This window comes from Taudactylus pleione, unplaced genomic scaffold (assembly GCF_031769625.1).
Source record: "Taudactylus pleione unplaced genomic scaffold, aTauple2 ptg000699l, whole genome shotgun sequence".
Lineage (NCBI taxonomy): Eukaryota > Metazoa > Chordata > Amphibia > Anura > Myobatrachidae > Taudactylus > Taudactylus pleione.
The window spans coordinates 1,422,042-1,447,003 of NW_028285101.1; the positions used below are offsets into that span (position 1 = coordinate 1,422,042).

General features: G+C 43.1%; 1 protein-coding gene across 9 annotated transcripts in view; it reads left to right on the forward strand.

The window, feature by feature from the left end:
• The window catches only part of ZMIZ1 (zinc finger MIZ-type containing 1), a 331,397-nt gene that overhangs the window by 180,437 nt on the left and 125,998 nt on the right, over positions 1 to 24,962 (forward strand). For 8 of the 9 annotated variants that reach the window (XM_088456355.1, XM_088456361.1, XM_088456362.1 and 5 more), the window contains exon 4: positions 605 to 681. The exons of the other annotated variant lie outside the window; for it this stretch is intronic. The gene's annotated coding sequence lies outside the window, so the exon portion shown is untranslated. The remainder of the gene's footprint in view (positions 1 to 604; positions 682 to 24,962) is intronic. 9 annotated transcript variants of the gene reach the window in all.

Consider the following 24,962-nt stretch of genomic DNA (forward strand, 5'->3'; position numbering starts at 1 on the left):
TTTAACCCATGCTTGCATATATGTGTCCTAATTCAGCTGTTTATCATGTTCATGAAAGAGGGTCTTACTCACTAGTGTAGTGTTCATTTTAGCACCTTGCACCTGTCACAACTCTTTCATGCCTGAGGTGTTGCTCTGTGTTCTGGTGCTTCTAGCACACTCTGGTCTGTATCTCATCAGTTTTTTGCGTCAGCTGAGTGTGCTACAAGCACCAGAACAGAGAGCGACACCCCAGACAGGAGAGAGAAATTGCATTGATTGTGACAAAAAATTACTTCCTCTGCTGTGCCTGACAAATGTTAAAACCACTTTTTCTTAAGTTCAGTGTTACTTGTCTAATGGAGTTAATTGTCTTTTAAGGAGTCTAGTGCCTTCTCACAGCCTGCAGATGCTGCAGCTGTTGCCTATAGAAAGCATTTTCTTGTGGCATAATGTATCCATGAATATCAACAGCACATGTGACACCTAGGAGCTACAAGATGGTCACACTACAGCATATACACTATACCATATAAATAATAAATCCTACCATGCTCCATCACAAGATTATACTTCAGAGCCCTCTCCACCCGGTCTAATGTATTTGTGTTGCCATGTATTCCAGGAGAATGGACTTAGACAAGTGAACAAGAAAAATTGAGCACTAGCAGCCTGAGGGAAACAGTGTATTGGGATATGCAGGTGAGTCTACTTTAATACCCTATAACCACATGTTGCTGTACATTACATTGGCTTCACCATCAGTAAGAGATTATCAGTAACCACACGGCTGGCTCTACCATTATGGCTTGTGTGTACAATTGGTATTTAACTGAGCAAAGCAGGTATTTGTCTCCATGTATTCTATGTGTATGACATTGTCATTGTAGACCTTTTGACTACATCCCATATGAATCCTATAATAAGCAGAAACATTCCACCCAAACAGAAGTGCTGGGAAGGCATGAGTGACTAAGACGAGCAGAAAATAGTACATGCTGCTTTATGGGTTAGTTTTCAAAATAATCCCAGTATGTAGGATATAGCAAACTACGCATACTACATTGACAGTGGGGGCAGATGGTTAAACCATTAACACCCTCCTAACACCTTTTTACATCGGTCGGACGTGAGCTTCAAATCTATGGGCTTACAATACAAAGGAAGAGCTGCAACACAATTTCGTGGGCTGCCGTGCGGCAGAAGTCAATGGCCGCTTTGGACTCTAGAGATGGTCACCTAACACGCAAAACTGCTTGATCATTCGTGTACAGCATTCAGTTAAATACTGGACAGTGCATGTAGATACAGCACTGTAGTACACTGTATCTCTCATACTGGAGTACTGGGGCAGCCTTGCAAAAGAGTTACTGGGTGTAGCGCATATAGTTTAATACAAAATAAAGTATAGAAATAGTTTACTTCAAATAAAACCAACAAGCACTCTAATTAATCCAGGATATAATTGGATATACAATTCTAAAATATGGGATTCAGGGAAACAGGTAGTAATAGACCTGGTTATAAGAAGCTTGCCATCTTTACACACAATCTTTATTAGCGTGTATTAAGGCTCACAGTACAATCTGAGCTTGTAAAGATAATGCCAGAACGTGTCATGTGTATCATGGGTGGGGTAGAGCGTTAATATCAGTGACTCCTGCTGCACACCTCGTGTCTGAGGTGAAGTGTTGTTAAAAGTGAGATTGCCATTTCTCTGCCGATAATGAAGCCTAATCCGAAAGGACTGCAGTGTAATCTGTGCAGTCCTACAGCATGATTTTCTTTTTTAGCTGTGTCTATATAAAATGGCAATGTGTAAGCTTCAGGCGTATTGTTGCATTTTTTTTTTGTTTTTCTTTTTGCCATCTCATTAGAAGTAAAGGAAATTATATAGACAATAAAGAGCTGTCAAATGTGAGAAAATTGTTGTATCCATGTCTTATTAATTATAGGCTGGTTTTCATCTAAATGCTGTAAATCGCCTGCTCTTAACTTCGCGTAAGGCGGACACTAATCAGTGCGTACAAATATGGGACTCAATTACATATAAATGGGATGATTTAAGTAATTGCAAGTGTGAAGATTAACGATAGATAAGGTGTTCATGTCACTTAAACACTGCGCTGCTGAAAAACACTAGACACCTTCAGGTCCTTGCAGAAATAGGGTCTGATTCATTAAAGATAGCAATTCTGCTTATACGCACCGCAGTTGCTAATATCAGCGGTGATATGTAAATGCTAGCATTCACATTGCGAACGCAACCTGACATAAGGATGCTCACTTCCCCTTCCTCACATACGTAGCAAAACAATCGGTAACATCGGACCCAGACGCACAGTTAAGGCAGGTCAGACCTTACTCAGGAATTGCTAACTTCAGTGCACGCTATGAGACCTCAGGCGGTGTCTGGTATCGCAGTGTATAATTTATGCACGCCCATGTAACTGCATTGAAACGCACTGGCATGTTTGCGTGCGCCCGACCACCCCCCCATCACCACCCACTACGGCACTTCCTGTTAATCACTCTGCTCTGGGTCTGCGTAGCAGTTCCCATCGCATTTGCTAGTTTGCACACAGCATGTGCAATGCAAATTACTCAACCGATTGCGTGCGTATTACCATCTGCGTTCCTTGCTGAATCAGGCCCATAGTACATTGACCTGAAATGCTTTTCTGGGAAGAATGCTACGGTGCCGCTGGTTGGTCAGATCGTGAAAGGCTTTTAAGGTCTGGGAGTCAGTCTTCATGTGATGAGATTCAGCCTCTGATTCAAGGAAATAAATGAATACAGTATGTTAGCCAGAGAAAAAATGCTGATCATTGAAGTGGGGGAGGAGGGGGTGCAGGCTCCCTGTGCCTGACTCCTGGAATAAAATATTTCTTTCTGTGAGAAATGCAGGTCCTTGGAGGTCACATGGTCTCCTTTCACTGGTGGAGAGCGGAATGTGTTCTCTGGTATTTCCTGAGCTTTCATAAACAGAGGGGGCGGGTAGGGAGGCAGAGGATGAGAGAGGTTACTCTGGGAGGGGTATTGACGGGGAGCCAGGGGAGAAGGTGGCCACACTTCTACATTGCTCCATGATCTGTCTGTCTTTCTTACACATATTCACTCTGAGAATGATGCACAGATCTGTTTCTTGAGGGTAAGACAACCTGTGACGTAAGGTGCGCTGGCACCGTGCGAGGAGATAGGGGGGATCCGTCGTCCGACATATCGGGCGGTCCGCACAGACAGTGCGATCTTGTGGCCGACCTCACAATATGCCGACTCCCCCCTGTCTCACCTGCATAGCAATGAATGGGATCGCACATCGCATACCCTGATCCTATGGTCCTGCAGAGAGATCGGGGGTGCGATGTACGACCCCGCGGGAGCGCGCTCGGACCGATATCAGGGCCATACACGTTGCGATATAGCAGGTAAATCACACCAATCAGTCGGACCGCCTGCTATATCGCCCCGTGTATGGGAGCCTTTACTGTTGTACTGGGATTCGCTGAGCTGGGAGGACCAATTCAATGGGAGCCCCAGGTTTTTTATTATTATTTATTATTATTATTATTATTATTATTATTATTATTATCTACATTTGGATTCCAAAAATTAAAATAAATAAAACGTCAGTAAATAAGATAGTGTAGTCTATTCTACACACGTGGTTTTCATACAGTGTAGAGTTTTTCAGTGCATTCAGTGCATTTTGAATGGGTTGGGTATGGGACGCCAGCGCTCAGAATCCCGGCACCGGCATCCCGACAGGGTTAGGATACAAACAACTGCAGGTAAGTATCATAACCCTACTCCTAAACCTAACCCTCCCTCCCCGCAGCCTAACCCTCCCCCTAGTGCCTAAAGGCCCCTACACACTACAAAATATTTGAAACGATTTGGCCGATTCCGACACATCGGAACGACAAATAATTAAAAATGTGGGGTCGTCAGCCTCATCGTCTGATCTTTTGTACATAAAGGAAGATCAGGCTATATGGCTGACGATCCCATGCAGCGCTATGGGGTTGGGGGGCAGTATGTCGGGCACCGGATCGCCCAGTGTGTACGGACCACCCGATATGTCGGCCCATTAGTGCTGGGATCGTGGGTCACATCGCTGGGTACACAATTGTACACAGCTTAAACCTAACCCTCTCCCTAGTGCCTAACCCTAACACCTAATACTTACCGTCAGGATGCTGGCTCCAGCATTCTGACTGGTGACGGGATTCCGGTGCTGACATTCTGAGCGCTGACGGCCGGGATATGAACTACATCCCATTTCGAACCTACAATTAACATCAGCGATCCCTATGACGGGTGAGTGAACTGTGCAAATGGAGCAATTACAGTGACCGCAGGCATGAAATCTCTCACCTACAGACAGTGATGGCAGCTATTTTTGTGGGCTGTACAAATAAAATTGCAGCTTATACTATTAATCACTAACATCACTGATACATTTTGGCCTTATTGCTCATAAGGCACTGATTCCTAGTGAGTCTTCGGAATAAAGACGGTTCAGCACAAAAATGTCAGCTTTTACAGTCAGTCGGCAACAAGGCCACAAGAAAACAAATAGTCTATCCTGAAGTCACTGTGAAAATGTATGTACAGTATAGTGGGCATGTAACACTGTTACATACTGATGTATCTATTCAGTGCCTTTACTTTTGTTTTACCTTTTAATACATTAAGCTTCACGGTAAAGCTGGGTACACACTGATAGATATATCCCCCGTGACATTGCATGGGCAATATATTTATAATGTGCCATGCAGATATGTCTAACAATGACATCGTTCACAGACATATCCGATCGGGATGTAGTTAGGAAGCCGACGGTTGAAATGCTGACCGCTGGCTTCCTGACTGTCAAATCCCGCCAGGGGTCTAATGGTAGGCGTCGAAAGTCCCGCGGGGGGGGGGGGGAAGGGGGTTTAGGTTAGGGGATCCCAGGGGGTACTTAGGGTTAGGCACTTAGGGTTACGCTTAGGCTAGGGGAAGGGGGGTTAGGGTTAGGCACACCGTGGGGGGGCGGGGTTTAGGTTAGGGGATCTCAGGGGGGGACTTAGGGTTAGGCACGCCCCCCGGGAAGGGTTACGCTTAGGTTAGGGGAAGGGGGGTTAGGGTTAGGCACACCGCGGGGTAAGTTAGGGTTAGGCACCCCCCCGGGAGGGTTAGGTTTAGGGTGCGGGGAAGGGGGGTTAGGAACTTACAGGGGGAGGTTAGGGTTAGGCACTAGGGGGGAGGTTAGGCTTAGGCACCCCTTAGGAGGGTTAGGGGGGGAGAGGGTAGAAATAGTTTTTTACCTTGTCGGGATCTTCACTGCTGGTCTTCCGGCATTGTGATTTGAACCTGATCCCATCCGATCTGCTGTGCAGCACGGCCGATGTATCTGAAAGATATATTGGTCATCTGCTGTTGTGTACGGGAGACCCGCCGATCGTCTGTACACATGCTGCGGTGACCTGGCAGTGATTGACAGCTCAACTGGGCGGGCAATTTAAATGCACTTACCAATCGTCAAATAGGTCAGCCGAACAGGTGTCTTAACACTCCAATATGCTCTTACTTCTATCCACTGCTGATAACTGTTTTTAGTCCCTTGTTTAATAGAACAATTTTGTATATATGTCACTGTAGTATGATATTAGCACTTGCTGTAGAGGTAGCGATGGTTGTTTTTTAGACCCTTTTGTGATGTATAAGTATAAGCTATAGTTGCCAAGAAAAAAATTATTGCACCAGGTCAGCAAAGTGTTTCTGAAAACTAGGTATTCCATCATGTGATGAGTTTGATAAAGCGTTTTCAGTACCTTACTTTTTGTGAAGCACAGGGAAAAATAATCCTATGTAGAATTTCCATATAAGAGGAAATTTATGGTGCAATTTTCCATACTGAAATTCCTGCAGTGACCCTGGAAATTAGGGCCCGTTGGCCAGTCTGTGTAAGCAATGTGGAAGTGTATTGTAGCCTATAGCCAATCGAAGGGAGGATACTGCTGTGGGAAATTGAACAGAGACATAAAGGAGAAAGTGAGAGACGTAGGGAAAGGAGGAATGAGGTAACTCGAGACATTTACATTTGGGAGAAAACAGTTGTGGAGAAGTCGCCATACATGGAAAAATATTAGATTTAGCAAAGAGGCCACTCCATGTTCAAACACTTAGGGCATGAAAACTATCTCTGGTACGAGAGGATTCAATTGAAGACAAATCTTGAACTCCTAACACTGGACCCAGGTGTCTGAGAATTCTGGAAATCTGTTGTTACCTTGATCGTTTTGTCTATTAATTAACATATAAAAATATTTGTGACTAATTCAGTCCTTAATGAAAGAATGGGTGGGGGATCTCCAGCAATGTGGGAGAGGTTCCTTAGCGCCATTGTTACCATATTATAGAGATTTCTTATACCTTTAAAGAGAGCTATCAGAATGACAACATGTATTTACAGTAGCTAGAGCCAAGGGGTGCTCACAGGCGCTTGTCACTATAGTAACAAATTTGTAGCCATTTATGGGTGCTGTTGGCTCTTAACTTCTGTTGTCAGTGTTCCAAGGCATTTATTGGGCACAAGTTCACTCTGCCCCTTCCCACTGATTGGTTACCAAGAGGATCTTTTCCGGCTCATTTCAAAATTGAGTACCTATGGGTGTCAGACAAAATATGAAATACAATAGTTATAATCTGTGTCCAGGAAAATGCATCTGAAGACCGCAATAAAATGTGTCTCTGTATGAGGGGTATGCAGTCGGGAAGCCGGCGGACCTAATCCCGACAGCCGGTTTCCCAACTGTCATATCCCGGCAAGGGTCTAAAGCAGGGGTCTACAAACTTGGCCCTCCAGCTGCTGTAGAACTACACATCCCATAAGCACTGCCACCTTTTTGATATAACAGCATGCTAAAACTATGTGCAGTGCATGCTGGGATGTGTAGTTCCACAGCATCTGGAGGGCCAAGTTTGAAGACCCCTGGTCTAAAGACAAGCGTCGATATGCTGTCGCCTGTAATTAGACATACGCCGGGAGCCCTGCATCCAGATCAAAGGGGCGCCCAGCGCGGATAGCCGCGGGGGGGGGGGGGGGGAGGTTATGTTTAGGGTTCCCGGGTGGACTTAGGGTTAGGCATTCCCTCGGGGTTTAGGTTTAGGCTAGGGGAAGGGGGGGTTAGTGTTAGGCACCCCTGGGGGGACCTGTCAGGTTTAGGCACTTAGAGGGGGGATTAGGGTTAGGCACTGGGGGGGGGGCAAGGTTAGGGTTAGGCACCCCTAAGGGAGGGTTAGGGGGTAGAAATAGGTTAGTCAATACTTAGCTTAGTACGATCGGGATTCCGCTGTCGGGATTCCAACTCGGCGGTAAATCATACTGATTCCGTATAAGGCGTCCAACTTTTTATTTTACTGCGTGACATGGCAATATGAGGCATTTAAAATACATAACTTTCAATCTTCCCTCTTTACATTCACTACCCATAACGCCTGTGTACAATTTACAATGTGATGTGTGAATATTAAGAAGCAAGACTGGGGACAGCTTTAGCTTGAGCTGTAAAGGGATACTGTCATCTAATTAACTACTTTAAGATTACTGTATCATGAGCTAGAATATACAGAACAGACGTGTTCCTTAAACTGCAGCCAGTGATTTGTAGATCAAAATAATTTGTTACACTAGTCTTTTGGATATTGGCCTGGATCGGTGGTCCTTTCTTTTCTTCCGTACAAGATCCACATCCAACAAGGACATTTTAACGTGTAGGGATCACTCTACTCTTATGTCACTGCCTAGTGGAAGGGTCGGCGGAGCTTGGAAGATTTTTGCTTTGCGGATTTCTGTGCATGTAGCAATGGAATAAACAATCCGTATTCTCTGAATGCAGCTCTGCTCTGTGAAACCAATTACTTATCAGTCATTATAGAGTCCTAAACATGTGACTGTACATTCATCCGCATATTTGAGCAGAATATTGTGCTGTGCTCATTTCTACAGAGGTCCAACAATTCACATCTTGAGAGTCCATCGCCAATCCACTTGTGCCTGAGCAGCATTTCCATAACACAGCGAGCTCATGCCTGGTGTCACAGATTCCCTGTGACTGCATTTACAGTAGATCCCTAGTGGACACAAGCTGGATATTATTACACTAGGTAACTAGATGGTTCTTTGGGCGACAAACAGAAGGTGTGAACAAGGTTACATGGCCACTGCTGATATATAATCATTTACCATTAAGGACAAGCCTTTCTCCCCCTCCCTAACACTAATAGATAAGACAGCTGTAAAATCTGTTCACATTCCCTCTGAAATCAATACACAGCTGGGCTGGTTTTTATACAGAGGGTTTCTGTTTAAACAAGGTCAGATAAAGGTTACAGCGAGAGAGGGGCCTTTTTCCAGGAATCGCCATAGACTCCTGGGTCCGACCTGCAGAGCGTCTCAGACCTTTATATGCAGATTTGCCAATCATTTTATAATTCTTTCTTGCCATGGAGTTAGCTACACTTTTGTCAGGCACATACCGTGCTCCAGCGCCCTACATTTTGATGATTGGTTATGTTGGTTTCACTATATGAGCTGAATAATGATAATGGAAATAATAATTAAAAAAAAAACTAGGGGCCTCTTTAGATGCATACTACGTAGTAGAAAGAAAACACACTGAACTGTGCCAGCCATTGCGTCAGAATCAGGCCCATAGTATCTGTATATAATACACTTAGCGGTCCATTTCTGTCCGATTATTATTTTACTTATACAGGGCACAAACCAGTCATGTCAGTCACCCTACAGTATTTGCATTGTAGGTGTATGATGATTACTTGTGTTGCAGCCACACGGCAGACTGTAGTGCTAATATGTCAGTGAACCAATCATTTCCTTTTATGCTGATAACTTGTATTCTTACCATATAGGCTGGGGGTCTTGGTGGTTTGTTTGAAACCAATACTGAGCAGCGTCAAAGTTTTTTGCTCTCTAGTAATAATTGGAATTTTATTGTTTCTATACAGATTTAACGTTCTACCATATCACAATAAATTTGATGCATGTACAGTAGCACAGGGGGACTTTCTGCTAACAGTAGGTAGAGTTTTCATAAACTGTATCTATATTTAATTTTCCTTTTTTATATATTTGCGATTTTCATTTATTATGCTTCGTTCTTTATTATCCATTTGTTTTCGAGGATAGCTTGCTGGCACCTCCTTTAATAACTTTTTAGTATTGGTAGATCACCCTCATACATGACTTCCAAGTTTGGAATTGGAGGTGAAACAGAAGTGATAGGATTTGGGAACAGAGGGCGCCTTCCTCTTAGATCAACCTGATATAGTTGTTTTTCTGCACCTACTAGAAAGGGTGGGAGTGAAGGGACAAGGCGGAGACAAACTGCAGATGCTATTCATTTTCTCCCTTTCTTTGAAGACCTTTTAGAAGAATTTAGACTGCAGACAACCCCCTCCTATTCCATCACTGGGATTTCTACTTAACCCATTTCAGCGCCATAAAGGACAGTGATACATTGGATCAGCTTCCCAGCAGTGAGAGGCAGTCGTAAATAAGAAACTCTCATGTCAATAGTCCTGCTGGTGGGATCAGCTGTCTTAAGTGTGATCAATTTCATTTTGTACCTGCGTTTCTCTTTCTGGGTGTGGGAGTGATGAATTAGCCTGGGCCAACTTAGTCATTTATCTTTATTCATAACGTTTAGGCTGAGGTTTTAGAGCTTACCATCTAATATAGCTGTGCGGGCCCATAGACTCTTCCACTGAGCTTTTCTGACATTGCTGATAAATGATTGAAATGACGGCGGAGGTTAATTTTGTTTTAGAAGTGAAACACAAGAATCGGCAAGATGCCGAGGTGTCATGGATTTCACCACATGCTGTTCATCTCGCTCGCTGAATATTACAGGGTGGAGGTGAATATTAACTGTAGTTTTGCCACAATTCCATTTAACTCCTTGGCAGTCTGCCTTGGTAGAGAAAGTTTTAACAGACCCATGACAATAGTGGTGTGATGGTTAGTGTACCACACCCGTACTTTGGAAGCAGATTCCACATCGAAACCCTTTTTCCCATATTTCACTGTTGGCTTTCGCAGTCATTCTGTGGCTGCTATTTTCCATCCACACCAGCAACCTTTACCACAAGACACCAGCAGTTTCCGGATGACCGACAGTCCTTATAGACGTCCCCTCTTAACTCCTTTCTTACATGTGCATAGAGAAAGCGCTCCTTTCGGTGGCAGAGTCTTCTCTTTGTTTTCTAACACGGACCCTTTCATTTTGCATTGGTACATTTCAAATATGTGCCAGCTGGTGGTGTTCTTGCTTATATTATTTTCTTACATTTTACTGTAAAATGGCCATTCTCTAAACATTTTTGTGTTCTCTTACCCATAAGGGTTTTCCGCTGGGCTGTAGGCTTTTCTTGCTGGCACGTAGGAAACTCCTTTTTAGTCTGCATTCTGTTATTTTGTTGGGGATGGGTTATTAACAGGTTTGAGCTGCTATAGTCTCTGCCTTGCTCTGATTTTTTTATACTATTATTTTTTATTTTTTTTAATAAGACTTTAAATTGATTAACTCTTCAAAATTTTTGACATTCGGGAAAGATTTTGTATGACATACTAAGCATCCCTGTTTAGTGACTAGGGGGCCTATTCATCAACACTAAAATAACAGTTTTAAGGACATTTTCCTTAATTGAATTATTTTTTTTAGTATTCATTAATACAGGAGATATCACTGATGTCTCCTGGTTAAGTCCACCTGCGTTAATTTCCACACTCTCCATATATCAGTATGGGGATGTAGAAATTAGGCTATTCATCAAATTCCAAAAATTATGTATTTTCGGAATTTGATGGTGTTACTATCCGCCACTCTCAGGTGGCGTATAGCAGGTGACACTTACCTGCTGTCAGCGTGAGCAGGTCCTCCTCAGCTCGCTCTGTCGCTCCCTGGTTTCTCCTCCTGCTCCGGCTGCTGCTCTGACGCACTGTTTTCTCCCGGCAGAACACAGTAAAGTTAAAAAAATAAATAACTAAATAAATAACTTTTTTTAAAAAAAAAACTTTACTGTGTTCTGCCGGGAGAAAACAGTGTGTCAGAGCAGCGGCCAGGTAGGTGGGGGACAGGAAGGTGAGCAGAGGGAGGGGTTGGGGGGAACAGAATTACCGCAGCTGTAGGCAGTGCTGCGCATGCGCTGCTTTTGTGAATGTAACGGCGCGTGCGCAGATCTGATCACAGCTGCGGTAAGTTAGAGTAGATAGGGAAAAGTATCTATTTCCCGAAAAGCTGTCATCGCAAAAATGACAGCTTTTCGGAATAGATACTGATGGAGAGGTGGAATGATGAATTCCTCCGGTAATTAGGTAGAACTCCATGCGAGTTCTAAACCTAATTACCTCCATCGAATTAGTAATGATGAATAGGTCCCTAGGTCTGATCAGGTGGAGGAGCAATCAGAGGCCAGGAGGAATCAGTACTATTAAGGTTCCGGGGATCGGTGGTCTGGTGAATATCTGTATTTGGAAATTTAGATGTACATGTTTATTACTATTACAGTTGTGTTTTTAGACATTATCTTACCATTGTGCGCCCTCTTATCTGCTCATGCTCCTAGAAAATCTGAAGCCTGTGTATTTTAAAAGTGGAGCTGCCACCTTACTGCTGTTAGTTCCACCTGGAAAATGAAGTGGATATTTCAGAAATTTGGTCATATTGCGCTTGACATTTCTGAACATCCCTGTTAATGAGTTCGTTTTTTTAACGCATTATGTGCCTGATTCTGAGATGCATGCATTACTGATGATGTGCCTGAATTTGAGATGCACGCATTACTGATGATGTGCCTAATTCTGAGATGCATGCAATGCTGATGATGTGCCTGGTTCTGAGACACACGCATTACTGATGATGTGCCTGATTCTGAGATGCACGCATTACTGATGATGTACCTGATTCTGAGATGCACGCAATGCTGATGATGTACCTGATTCTGAGATGCACGCAATGCTGATGATGTGCCTGTTTCTGAGATGCACGCAATGCTGATGATGTGCCTGTTTCTGAGATGCACGCAATGCTGATGATGTGCCTGATTCTGAGATGCACGCAATGCTGATGATGTGCCTGTTTCTGAGATGCATGCAATGCTGATGATGTGCCTGATTCTGAGACGCGCGCAATGCTGATGATGTACCTGATTCTGAGATGCACGCAATGCTGATGATGTGCCTGATTCTGAGATGCACACAATGCTGGTGATGTGCCTGATTCTGAGATGCACGCAATGCTGATGATGTGCCTGTTTCTGAGATGCACGCAATGCTGATGATGTGCCTGATTCTGAGATGCACACAATGCTGATGATGTGCCTGATTCTGAGATGCACACAATGCTGATGATGTGCCTGTTTCTGAGATGCACGCAATGCTGATGATGTGCCTGTTTCTGAGATGCACGCAATGCTGATGATGTGCCTGTTTCTGAGATGCACGCAATGCTGATGATGTGCCTGATTCTGAGATGCACGCAATGCTGATGATGTGCCTGTTTCTGAGATGCACACAATGCTGATGATGTGCCTGATTCTGAGATGCACGCAATGCTGATGATGTGCCTGTTTCTGAGATGCACGTAATGCTGATGATGTGCCTGTTTCTGAGATGCACGCAATGCTGATGATGTGCCTGATTCTGAGATGCACGCAATGCTGATGATGTGCCTGATTCTGAGATGCACACAATGCTGGTGATGTGCCTGATTCTGAGATGCACGCAATGCTGATGATGTGCCTGTTTCTGAGATGCACGCAATGCTGATGATGTGCCTGATTCTGAGACGCACACAATGCTGATGATGTGCCTGATTCTGAGACGCACTCAGACAGCAATGCTGATGATGTGCCTGTTTCTGAGATGCACGCAATGCTGATGATGTGCCTGATTATGAGATGCACGCAATGCTGATGATGTGCCTGTTTCTGAGATGCACGCAATGCTGATGATGTGCCTGATTCTGAGATGCACGCAATGCTGATGATGTGCCTGATTCTGAGATGCACGCAATGCTGATGATGTGCCTGTTTCTGAGATGCACGCAGTGCTGATGATGTGCCTGATTCTGAGATGCACGCAATGCTGATGATGTGCCTGATTCTGAGATGCACGCAATGCTGATGATGTGCCTGATTCTGAGATGCACGCAATGCTGATGATGTGCCTGATTCTGAGACGCACTCACAGCAATGCTGATGTTCACATAGTTGAGCAAATTTTTTTTTGTTTTGCAACTGCGCATGCACAAACATTTTTGATAATCCATTTGGCGCATGCGACACAAAGTGTATGCACACAGGTGTTGTTGCGATCCTAGTAAGTGGCTAGTAGTGCATGCAAAGTGGTCCATACAGTGGGCGGGTTACAGTAATGTCGCTGACGTGTCAATGCAAGTGGCTGCTTTCCCAGACGCACACCCGCGGGCATAGGAGGCCATGGTCAGCCAGAGAAACTGCACCTGTCATAGTGTTGGTGCAAGTTTTGATGGTGCGACCGATAGTGGTGTATAAGGATGCACCAATCGGTAGAACAGTGTGCACAGACACTAAAAGTAGGCGTCTCAGACTTTGCACATTCGGCTATATGTATGTACACAAGGGAGGGAGTTTGCCGCGCTATTTGCATATGCTCGCTGCTGCGTGCGCTGTTACCTGCGGCTCAGAATCAGCCCCTCTGTGGTATTTAAAAACAATAAAATAAAACAAAAAAACATAATAAGCAAATTATTAACACTTCGCAAAGTTGCTTTGATATTGTGCACGCCTGCATCTATCAATAAACTAGAAATCATAAGAAACTGGCATTATCGCTACAGTGGTTCTCAGTGCCTTGTGGCCTTTTAACTATCATTAGCTAAAGACACAGCCTCCTTTTCTCCTGCTGCCGAGTCCTGAGATCCTCTAGAGGCTGCTTGTTGCAGGTGTTGTGTTCTCTTTGGAAGGAAGTGGACATTTGGCCCTATCCAAGCATGAGTAAATAGTCACATAGTATGTCTGACACAGCTGTCACCAAAGCAGCAGCTTTTTTGCAAACCTGGAACCTTGTGGAGAGGACAAGCTCATGGCGGCATTGAAGTGGCAGGACTCGGAGGCTGAGTTGGTATTTTATTTTTCCTACAATACTTGCATTCATTCTTGGATGCGAAAAACTGATAATTATTTTCCTGAGTGTACTGTCCTGTAGAGGCTGCACTCTAATTTAAATTTCCCTCAAAATGTTTGTCCATCAAAAGCAATTGAGGCTCTGTATGCGTCTAAATGTTTAGACCAGTGATTCCCAAACTGTGTGTCGTGGCACCCTGGGGTGCCTCAGGATATTTGCAGGGGCGCCTTGGGTTGGTGGTCTGGGACCAAATCAAATTATTTATGATCAGTGGGATAGGCAAAATCAGTGCTTGAGGCTGCCAATCAAAAAGTGTGTACAAACAGAAGCCCAACCCTGTCCCCAGCCCCATAACTGAACCTTAGAATGACAGATGAGCACAATTTACTGCATTTAATCATTTTTTCTGAATTTCTCAATAAGAAATTTTGGCCTAGGGGTGCCGTGAAAATAAATGCTGATAGACTAGGTCGCCATGATTCAAGAAAGTTTGGGAACCCCTGGTTTAGACGAAAAATTAATTTGGCCAATAATGTTTTATCAGATCTTACATTTATTCTTCAATATTAGGGAAAGTTCGTATAATTGTTTCATAGCTTCTTCATAGACACACAATTGCTGTGTTTACTATTCTACACTAAAGCTGGGTACACATTAGACGATGTGCAAATGATGCGATATCTTCAACTGTTTCCCTTGAACTCCCAGACAAATGATATAGTGCATACACACTGTGCAATCTTACAAATGACATATCATAACGATATATCGTGCATCGGTTAGTGGCTAGATCTTTAACTATATGTTAACATCTCGCCTGGTCATTCGGTAGAGTGTACACACTGCACGATGTGGTAAAGATGGTTAAGGACATCCTCAGATTGAGCGGCATGAAGGGCCGACCAAAGGAAGCGCCGAACGACTCACGGAAGCGTGCATTAGTGCATACACACTGGACAATTTTGTCGTTCTGATCCGTCGAAATCGTCCCAGCTTAAGTAAAATAAATTGATCATGATAATTGTCTAATTTTTGGGTTGGTCAAAACTTTCTCATGCTTTGAATCACTTACGCTGTTTAGTCAGCACGCCAATGGGTTAAAAAGCATGGAGTTTGTGTCTTAAGGAAACACTAAGGTTAGAGGTTACTAATTCTATCGCTTGTCACAGAGATCAATGCGAGTAGAAGGTGCCTTCAAGATATTCACCAGTAGAGATCATATCAAGGGGTAGATGTATCAAACCTTCTAAAGAATCATTTATCTAGCACCTTCTATAAATTGTCAGAAGCTGATTGGTTGCTATGACCAACTGCTCCACCTTTTTCTCTTTAAAGGGTTTGGTACATCTTGTCCCAAATGTTCCTTTTACATACATCATACATGGGTCTTCCAGCCGTCACAAGTCCCCTGTACCGTGAATGCTCATGGATTAGGGAAAAACTGTGTATTAAGCAGTATGCAGCTCGATTTTTGGGGGGACTCAGTCTATTCCAATATGATACTATGTTTTAACACTGTCTTTTCATGCTGTTCCTGGACAAAGTGGGGATTGGCAGCCTTTTTATAGTGCACTATGTAATAAGGAAATTTGTCATATGGCAACAGGTTCTCTTTAAGATATTTGATACTGTGTTTGGCAGAACTTAAGGAACCTGATACTGTTTTTGCATTTGCTATACAGCTGCCTGCAAGCTATTGCTCTTTGTTAGCCTTTTTAGACAAAAGCTGGCTGCAGAGGGACCATCATGACAACTTGCATAGATTTTTTTAATGTTAATAGAAGTTCAATTATATAGGCAAGCTTGTATTTTAGAAAGGGGTAGATTTACTACAGAGGGGTTATCAAAGCCGCCGGTTGTCACCAACTTTAACCGATAGTTTTTAAATGGCAACAGAAATAAATGCTAAACAATCCTGATTTAGCATTTATCCCTATTGCCATAATATTTATTAAATAAAATGTTATAAAGGAAAGCATTAAAGTTATCTAACATCGCTTATGAGAGGGTCTCATGTAATTACAGTTGTTAAAAAGCTGCCAAAGGTACATTAGAAATAGAGGTTTTATGGAAGGAGTTAGGGATTGACCTGACCAAATTGTTTAATTCTTTCTTAGAACATCTGTTAAAAACAATTTTTGCCATTTGTGATGTGTTTCTATTAGGTAGGTAATGAAGAAATGTTATAGCCCTTACTGTGCTAAGAACACTTGTTTTGTTTCCATTTTCTCTGTCCGTTTCCTAGATTTAAAACAGACTTCATAGACAAGTTCCTAAACTTAATGTTATTAATGTTTATCTCCTACTTTGTCATGTATTACTCTGGGAACTACAAAATTAAAGCATAATAAACCCAGAAGCAGAATAAAAAAAACCCCACCTACCACTTTTGCTGTTACTATTTGCGCTGACTTTGTACAGTTGGATTGCAAAGGGTTAATAAGCAGCACCTTTTCTAGCCCACAGGCAGTTCAAGGATAGTGCAGCGGTTTTCTTTCTGCCTCCCTGGTTACTGGATGGCCAGAGCTGGGTGGAGACCAAAAATGAGCCAGTTATTTTCCATCTTTCAGGCCGAGCAGTGTCTAAAATTCAGTGTCCTAGCTTCAACTTCCCCCCTATCTAACTGCTGCAGTGTGTGCTCTGTCTTCCCCTCCCTCCTCTGTACAAATGGATCCTGTAAACCTCAGATTTGCACACGGCTAAATACTCCAGCCAAGCGGGTACATCCGGATGCAGTGCGATTTCATGAAACAGGCTTTGCCTTGGAATATTATGTTTGTCTTGTCTGAAGCCCTCTTCATTGGGTGCATCTATTGTTCAAAGCACAGGTGTTGTATTCTGCACATTATCTTCCTATGAACTAAACACAAAATGACCTAGTAGAATCTGTCTTTAAAAGATGACTTTAAAGGATCTGGTTGGTTTTGAGGAAGACCGTGCACTAGTCCTGCACCCTCTTTAAGGTGTTGGTGTGAAATATCCTTGTAGAACTTACCAAATAGTTTATAAAATAGTGTTTTTTTTCCCAATGTCTAAGCATTAATGTTTTCAAGATGCTTAATTCTACATTACCACCTATGATTGATCGTTTCCTTCCTCTCCTGTGAAGTGCTCCATGCAGCCTGTGTAATGTTCCTGGGGCTTCTACGCTGACCGAGAACCAGCATTGTGTTGCTGCAGAAGAGTAAGATCAAGAACCTATAAGAAGCCACTGTCACATAGATTACAGATTCTAATTGGTCCAGCCACTCACACTCCCCTCCACAGCCATTTTAAAGTTGCAAACTTCAATGTTGTAGTACTTAGTTTATATTGTATGCATTCATAGAACTATTCTTCCTCTGTGAATAACTTTAAAGACAAGTTTAGTAGCAATACAGGAGGATCTGTCGCTGCTTGTACTTTTAAATTTGTTTGTATATTATGAATTCTCAAGGAAGATTTAACCTCTTCATCTCGGAGGCTTTTTCTTGCTTGTGCTGAGCCTAATTTGTCGATTTTTGGACTGATCACATTCCAACATCTATATCGGTTTAAAGATTTTTTTCTTTGCCTTAGATATACAAAATATACATTTGTTTGATTGTTTTCTATAGGATTTTGAGTTTTCAGAAAATAACATTAGTCTGCTTACGCCATCTACCCAATAAAATCTACCCAAAATGGGCATCAATTTTTCATTTTTTTTTTTCCCCTGAACACCACCAAGGAGCAATTTGTGATTCTTGCTTTGGCATTATTTCACCTTTCCAAAAAAAAAGCCAGATTCTGAACTTCATAATAAAATCCGAGCTGGAAAATAATGGTTCATTTTTTTTTTTTTGCTAGTTTTCACATTTTTGAAGGAAATGCTTATAGTATGTAATATAATAATAATGTCGTAATCCAACAAAGCGCGTCATTTTGAAACCTAGAAAACCTACCGCATCAGATTAGGGAACCCCAGTTTTCATTTGAGACAACCTTGAGGAAATCTGAATATAAGAAACCACCTGAACCCTATCTCTTAGAGCAGTGGTTCCCAAACTCAGTCCTCAAGGCACGCTAACAGTCCAGGTTTTCAGGATATCCATATTTAAGCACAGATGACTTGATTAGTACCTCAGTAAGGTTGATTATACCTTTGATGCACAAGCATTAAAACCTGAACTGTTAGGGGTTCGTCAAGGCACGCTGTCTTTGAGTGTAATTGTCCTGCAATTACCAGACAAAGGGGTTGATGTATCAAGCAGTGAACATAGTGGAGAAGTTGCCCATAGCTTTGAGGTAGCATTTATCAAGTACGTTCTATAATATGATAGGTACCTGTACAAGCTGATTGGTTGCTATGGGCAACTTCTTCACTGGTCCACTTCTCCACTCTTTTCACTGTTGATACATCAACTCCTATATCTAATGAGATCTGTGTGTGCCAGGATGTGAGAAAGGGAACTTTCAGTCTCTCCCCATATGCATTTTGCATCAGATTTTTTTTCTAAAAAATCAAAAGTACCACCCCTCAGTGACGTAATTACCGTGTGATTCCTCCCCCTAAGTCAGAGGTTCCCAAACGCGGTACTCAATGCTCCCCAACAGTTCATGGTTTAGAGATATCCATGGTTGAGCACAGGTGGTTAAATCAAATTGACTGAAGTACTAATTGCCAACTGTGCTCAACCATGGATATCTCTAAAACCTGAGCTGTTGGGAAGCCTAGAAGACCGCATTTGAGAACCTCTGCCCTAAGTGTTCACTTATCAGATGCACTGCAGAGCTGAGGACTAATCAGACTTGTCCTTAGCACTGAAGTGGTTACAAATTCAGTTGCTTTTCCACATAGTTTTTTCTTCTTGCATGTTATAATAATGCATTTAATAAGGCATTTCTATTTTAAAGGCTTTTTCAAATCTTATTCGTATTTCTGCTTGCAAGCCTTCTGACTTTGAATATGTTTCTCATTAAGTAGTCACCATTCTCTCCATAACATTCCCCAGGATGAGTGCTCTATGGGTAACTAGATAATACAGGTGTTTTAATGATAAAAAAAAGTGTCTGGAGCAAGAACAGAACTACAAAGTCATTATGATGTTTCAATGTGAAATAAAACAGTCGACCACTCCGAGATGCTATGATTGTACAGAGACTGTCAGCTCCATGCAGCCAGCTAATGAAAACAATGTAACAACCTTCATCCTCTGGTTTACATTAGGATTTAGGTTTAGCCCTCTGTGTTTGCGAGCATTCTGATTTCTCTATTAAGGCAGCAAAGCTCCTAAGTAAGATATATTGGAGTTAAAGTAGGAAAGCTTGCCCTATGCTCTATGTCTTTGGAACACATCCTAATTCACAGAGAAGACCTGAATTTTCATTCACCGTGCACCAGTGGAACGCCACCTGATGTGATTGTGTGATATGTAATTGACGAGTAGCCAATATTTAATTAGGATTCAGAACCTTTGTTTCTCAGACCTAGAATACAGTGGATTCAAATAAAGAGGGAAGATAAGCATTATTCACCAAAGTAATTTTTTGTTGTTGTTGCCATGTCTACCTGGCTGCTGGGGTTTGTTGGGTCATTGGTTACATTTATTTCCCATTGAGGAGAAATCTCTGCTTATTAGAGTTATTGTATTGCCATTGCCATTACCCAGCAATAGCTACATGTAACCCATATGATTTGCAATTGTAGGTCCAGGGACCAAATTATATTTCTCCTTTTAGATGACTTAACTATGTGTACTTTTCTCGAGAAAGGTAAGTTTATTGCCATTAGTGATACCTGCTTTTAGACAAACCTAAAGATGGTTTAGTACAAAATCTGGTTACTTCTCCGTTAAAGTATTACATTTAAAATGCAGAGAACACTGGTGCATGGGCCCTGGTGGAATGAAACTTTTATATGTTAGCAGTACTTGTGCGTGTACTCATCTATCATTGTGCTAGAGTGCAAGAACTGGCCATTCATTGTGCTTCAGCAGAGGTGAGGGCTGAGTGCTGTGGCAGACTGATCCTTTGAGTTACTACAATGAGAAAACTCTTGCTTTAGCAGGAAGTCAGAACAAAGGCATTCTCAGTAGCAGGTTTCAAGGTGTCTAGTTACAGAGGCTCACAGCAGCTTAAAGACCTCATCCGCTAACAAGCCATTCCAAGTTGTGCTGCTGAAGTTGATGGTGAGATTAATGCGATTCTACAGATTGCTGTCTTCCCACTGGAACCAAGTGAAACTCAAAGTACTATGAGACCATTTAAAGTGAATCAAAATAAAATGGAATAATTCAATACAAAAGTATAATTATTTTTCTTGAAGAAAACAAAAGGATAAATGTATTCATATCACTTGACGTATTCAATAATGCTTTTATTTTTCCAAAGCAAACAATTTATAGATTTTGACTAGACATTAAAGACCCAGTCCAACAGTATCTGAATCTTATTTAATCAGTTCAGATCACCATTGTTTTTTTTAGTCTTACAGCAGTAACATGGTATGGTGAGCAAGGCTTTGTTTTGAGCTTGAGTTGTATCCACCAGTATTTAGTAGCCATCAGTAACCTCAGTTGAGCTTACTCTGAAAATACACCTGTTTGGCTGGGGAAGCCTTGGCTGGGTGCAGCTTTTTTTCTAAGTGCAGGTTTTTAAGTGCATAACTAGCGTTAGACCTGCGTTATTTTTTATTAGTTAATTCTTCTGCTGATCCTGAATGAATTGACACCGCCTCTCTCCCAATCTACAGGTAACTGAAGTTGACTGTGACTGCAAAGTGTTTCACCTCCTGTGCCTCCTTTATTAATTATAATCATAGGTAACTGAAGTTGACTGTGACTGCAAAGTGTTTCACCTCCTGTGCCTCCTTTATTAATTATAATCATAGGTAACTGAAGTTGACTGTGACTGCAAAGTGTTTCACCTCCTGTGCCTCCTTTATTAATTATAATCATAGGTAACTGAAGTTGACTGTGACTGCAAAGTGTTTCACCTCCTGTGCCTCCTTTATTAATTATAACCATAGGTAACTGAAGTTGACTGTGACTGCAAAGTGTTTCACCTCCTGTGCCTCCTTTATTAATTATAATCATAGGTAACTGAAGTTGACTGTGACTGCAAAGTGTTTCACCTCCTGTGCCTCCTTTATTAATTATAATCATAGGTAACTGAAGTTGACTGTGACTGCAAAGTGTTTCACCTCCTGTGCCTCCTTTATTAATTATAATCATAGGTAACTAGCTTATTCTTTACTGAATCCTTATGCTTTTGTTTCTAATGCCTTATGATTTGTAATAGTTACATTGTTTTAAGGATTCTCTCAGTTTATTGACTAAAGTGAATGCTTGATTTATTTGTAGCCTTAGATGTATGGTATGTGGTCATTGTTGACTTAAGCCATTTTTATTGCTAGCTTTCTCTGGCTGGCCAATTGGGGGTTTTCATTAATTAGTGTCCACACTTGCCTGCTTCCCTGTATAAGTGTCAGTAGTTTGGCTGGGGAAGCCTTGGCTGGGTGCAGCTTTTTTTCTAAGTGCAGGTTTTTAAGTGCATAACTAGCGTTAGACCTGCGTTAAATCGAGGAAAAACAGAAGGAGAAAAAAGGTCCATCACGCAACAAACCCCAACAATCTAAAGACTCAGACTACAACTGGACTCCCTGTACAATCACGGCAAGAACACTTCTAATGCTATTAATAATGCTGGCCTACTGATTCTAGCATACAATTCAATGCTTATCGTACTTTTCCCCATGTCAGTTTATATCTATCAACTTTGAAACACTGTCCTTTATCTCAGCTCTCTTGCCTAGCCTCACATCCTCTGTCTGCTTACAATCTGCGTTATTTTTCACATTCTGCACACTTTAGAACCCCACTTTTATTTCTCCCTATAACAATCTTGTTAATCTGCATACATATTGATACACTGTTCTTTGATACGTCACTGTTTTCTTACTTGCATTCCTACAAATCTCTTGCACTCATATCTCATTTAAATTTCCAAATTTCTTTCCTCTTGTTTACTTATAAACACCATGACAAGGTTTTCGTCAACTCCCTCCTTCCCTCTGTCTCTACCTAATCCTCTGTTCTGCCCCCTGCTTCCACCTTTATCCTTTCCCCCTTATCTCTTCCACCTCCTCCTCCCCTTCTCCCCCCTCCTCTGTCTGCCTACTCTTCACTCCTCACCCATTACTCCACTTTCTTCCTGTTCTACCCCCCCTCTGTCCTACTACCCCACCACCAAACCCTCCTCCTACACTCCTCTCCCTGTCACTTCACCCCACTGCCATCCACATCTCCCTCCCTGCCCACCTCCTATTGGTTCCCTTTCCAGCTCAGGTGCCCGCACCATCACTAAACTCTATTCATATCGGTCCCCCAAATTAATCTCACCTCCACGTTACAGCAACCCGGACAATCTCATTCACATCTCCCCCACAAATGCTATCTCTCTATCCTGTGCCCTCTGGAACGCCAGGTCAGTCTGTAATAAACTGGTCCCCACCCATGACCTTTTTATCTCCAACTCTCTGAATCTCCTAGCCATCACTGAAACTTGGATCTCACCCTCTGACACCACTTCTCCTGCTGCTCTATCCTCTGGGGGCTTTGCCTTCTCCCACACCCCCCGGCCTGGGGGTCGCCATGGTGGTGGAGTTGGGGTCCTTCTATCCACCAGTTACTCATACCAGCTAATACCCTCTGAACCATCCCTTACATTCCCCACATTTGAGGTTCATGCTATACGACTCTTCCAACCAGTAAACCTCAGAGTAGCTGTCATTTACCGTCCCCCTGGCTCTCCCTCCAAATTCCTTGACAACTTCGCTTCCTGGCTCCGTCACTTTCTCTCCTCAGATCTTCCCTCCATTATCCTAGGTGATTTTAATATTCCTATTGACATTCCCACAGAATCCTCTGCAGCTAAACTCCTTACCCTCACCTCTTCATTTGGTCTCGCCCAATGGACCTCCTCACCCTCCCATGTGAGTGGGCACTCACTTGACCTGGTCTTTACGCACCGTTGTGATATTTCTGATTACTCCAATTGCCCATTCCCCCTCTCTGACCATCACCTTCTCTCTTTTAACCTATCCCTCTCTCCTTGCCCTCCTCTAACTCCTAAGGCTACCATTACTAAGCGTAATATTGAGGCTATTGACACTGTTGCTTTTTCCTCCCTGCTGGACTCTCTTCTCTCCCCTATCATTTCTCTCTCCTGTCCTGAACAAGCTACTTCCCTGTACAATTCCTCCCTTGCTTCTGCTCTTGATTCTGTTGCTCCAGCAATAACCACTCACCCTCGCAGATCCACACCACAACCCTGGCATTCCAAATGCACCAGATACCTACAAAAGTGTTCAAGAATTGCGGAGCGTCAGTGGAGAAAGTCACGCTCTAAGGCTGACTTCCTCCATTTCAAAGTTATTCTCTCCTCCTACAGTGCTTCCCTGTCTCTCTCCAAACAAACATATTTCAAGAACCTCATCTCCTCCCAGTCCTCAAACCCCCGGCGTCTCTTTGCCACTTTCAACTCCCTACTCTGCCCTTCCCCTCCTCGCCTTCCCTCCTCGCTCTCTGCCCTCGACTTTGCCACCTACTTTACATCTAAAATTGACTCCATACGTGAGGACATCATATCCCATCAGACCCTTAGCACTCCTCTCCCTCCTTGCCCTTACCACCCCTCCCCTTCTGTCTCACCAACTCTGACATCCTTCTCCCCTGCTTCTGGAGAGGAAGTCTTGGCCCTCATCCGGTCCTCCCCTCCTTCCACCTCCCCTCTTGACCCTATCCCTTCCCGTCTCCTCTCCCACTTGTCTCCTTCTGCCTGTTCCCATCTGGCTCACCTCCTTAATCTTTCCCTATCATCTGGCACTGTCCCTTCTGCATTCAAACATGCTCTTGTCTCCCCCATTCTTAAAAAACCTACCCTTGATCCTAACATACTTTCAAACTATCGACCCATCTCTCTTCTCCCTTTTGCTTCCAAACTCCTTGAGCGTATTGTCTACAACCGCCTTACCACCTTTCTTTCCTCCCACTCCCTCCTTGACTCATTTCAATCTGGCTTCCGATCTCTCCACTCCACGGAAACTGCCCTCACGAAAGTCAGCAACGACCTCCTTGCTGCCAAATCCAAGGGTCACTACTCTCTGCTCATTCTCCTTGACCTCTCTGCTGCATTTGACACTGTAGACCACCCTCTCCTCCTGCAAATCCTTTACTCTCTCGGTTTACGTGAAACTGCCCTCTCCTGGCTTTCCTCCTACCTCTCTGATCGTTCCTTCGCTGTGTCCTCTCATGACTCCTCTTCCCCTCCACTTCCACTAAAGGTAGGAGTTCCCCAAGGTTCTGTTCTTGGACCTCTCCTTTTCTCCCTATATACATCCTCTTTAGGTGAACTCATTAACTCCTTTGACCTCCAATATCATCTCTATGCAGATGATACTCAAATTTACCTTTCCACCCCTGAGCTCACCCCTGAGCTCCTTACCCGTATCTCCAACTGTCTCTCTGCTGTCTCTTCGTGGATGTCCCAGCGCTTTCTTAAACTTAACATGTCTAAGACTGAGCTGATCATCTTCCCACCCTCTTCCACTACATCACTTTCCACAATTTCGTTATCTATTGATGGCACAACTATCTCCTCTAGCCCCAAAGTGCGCTGTCTTGGAGTTATCCTAGACTCCTCCCTCTCCTTTAAACCGCACATTCAGCACATCTCGCAGTCCTGCCGTTTTCACCTAAAAAATATCTCCAGGATTAGACCCTTCCTCACCCAGGATGCCACTAAAACCCTCATCCACTCACTGGTCATATCCAGATTGGACTACTGTAAC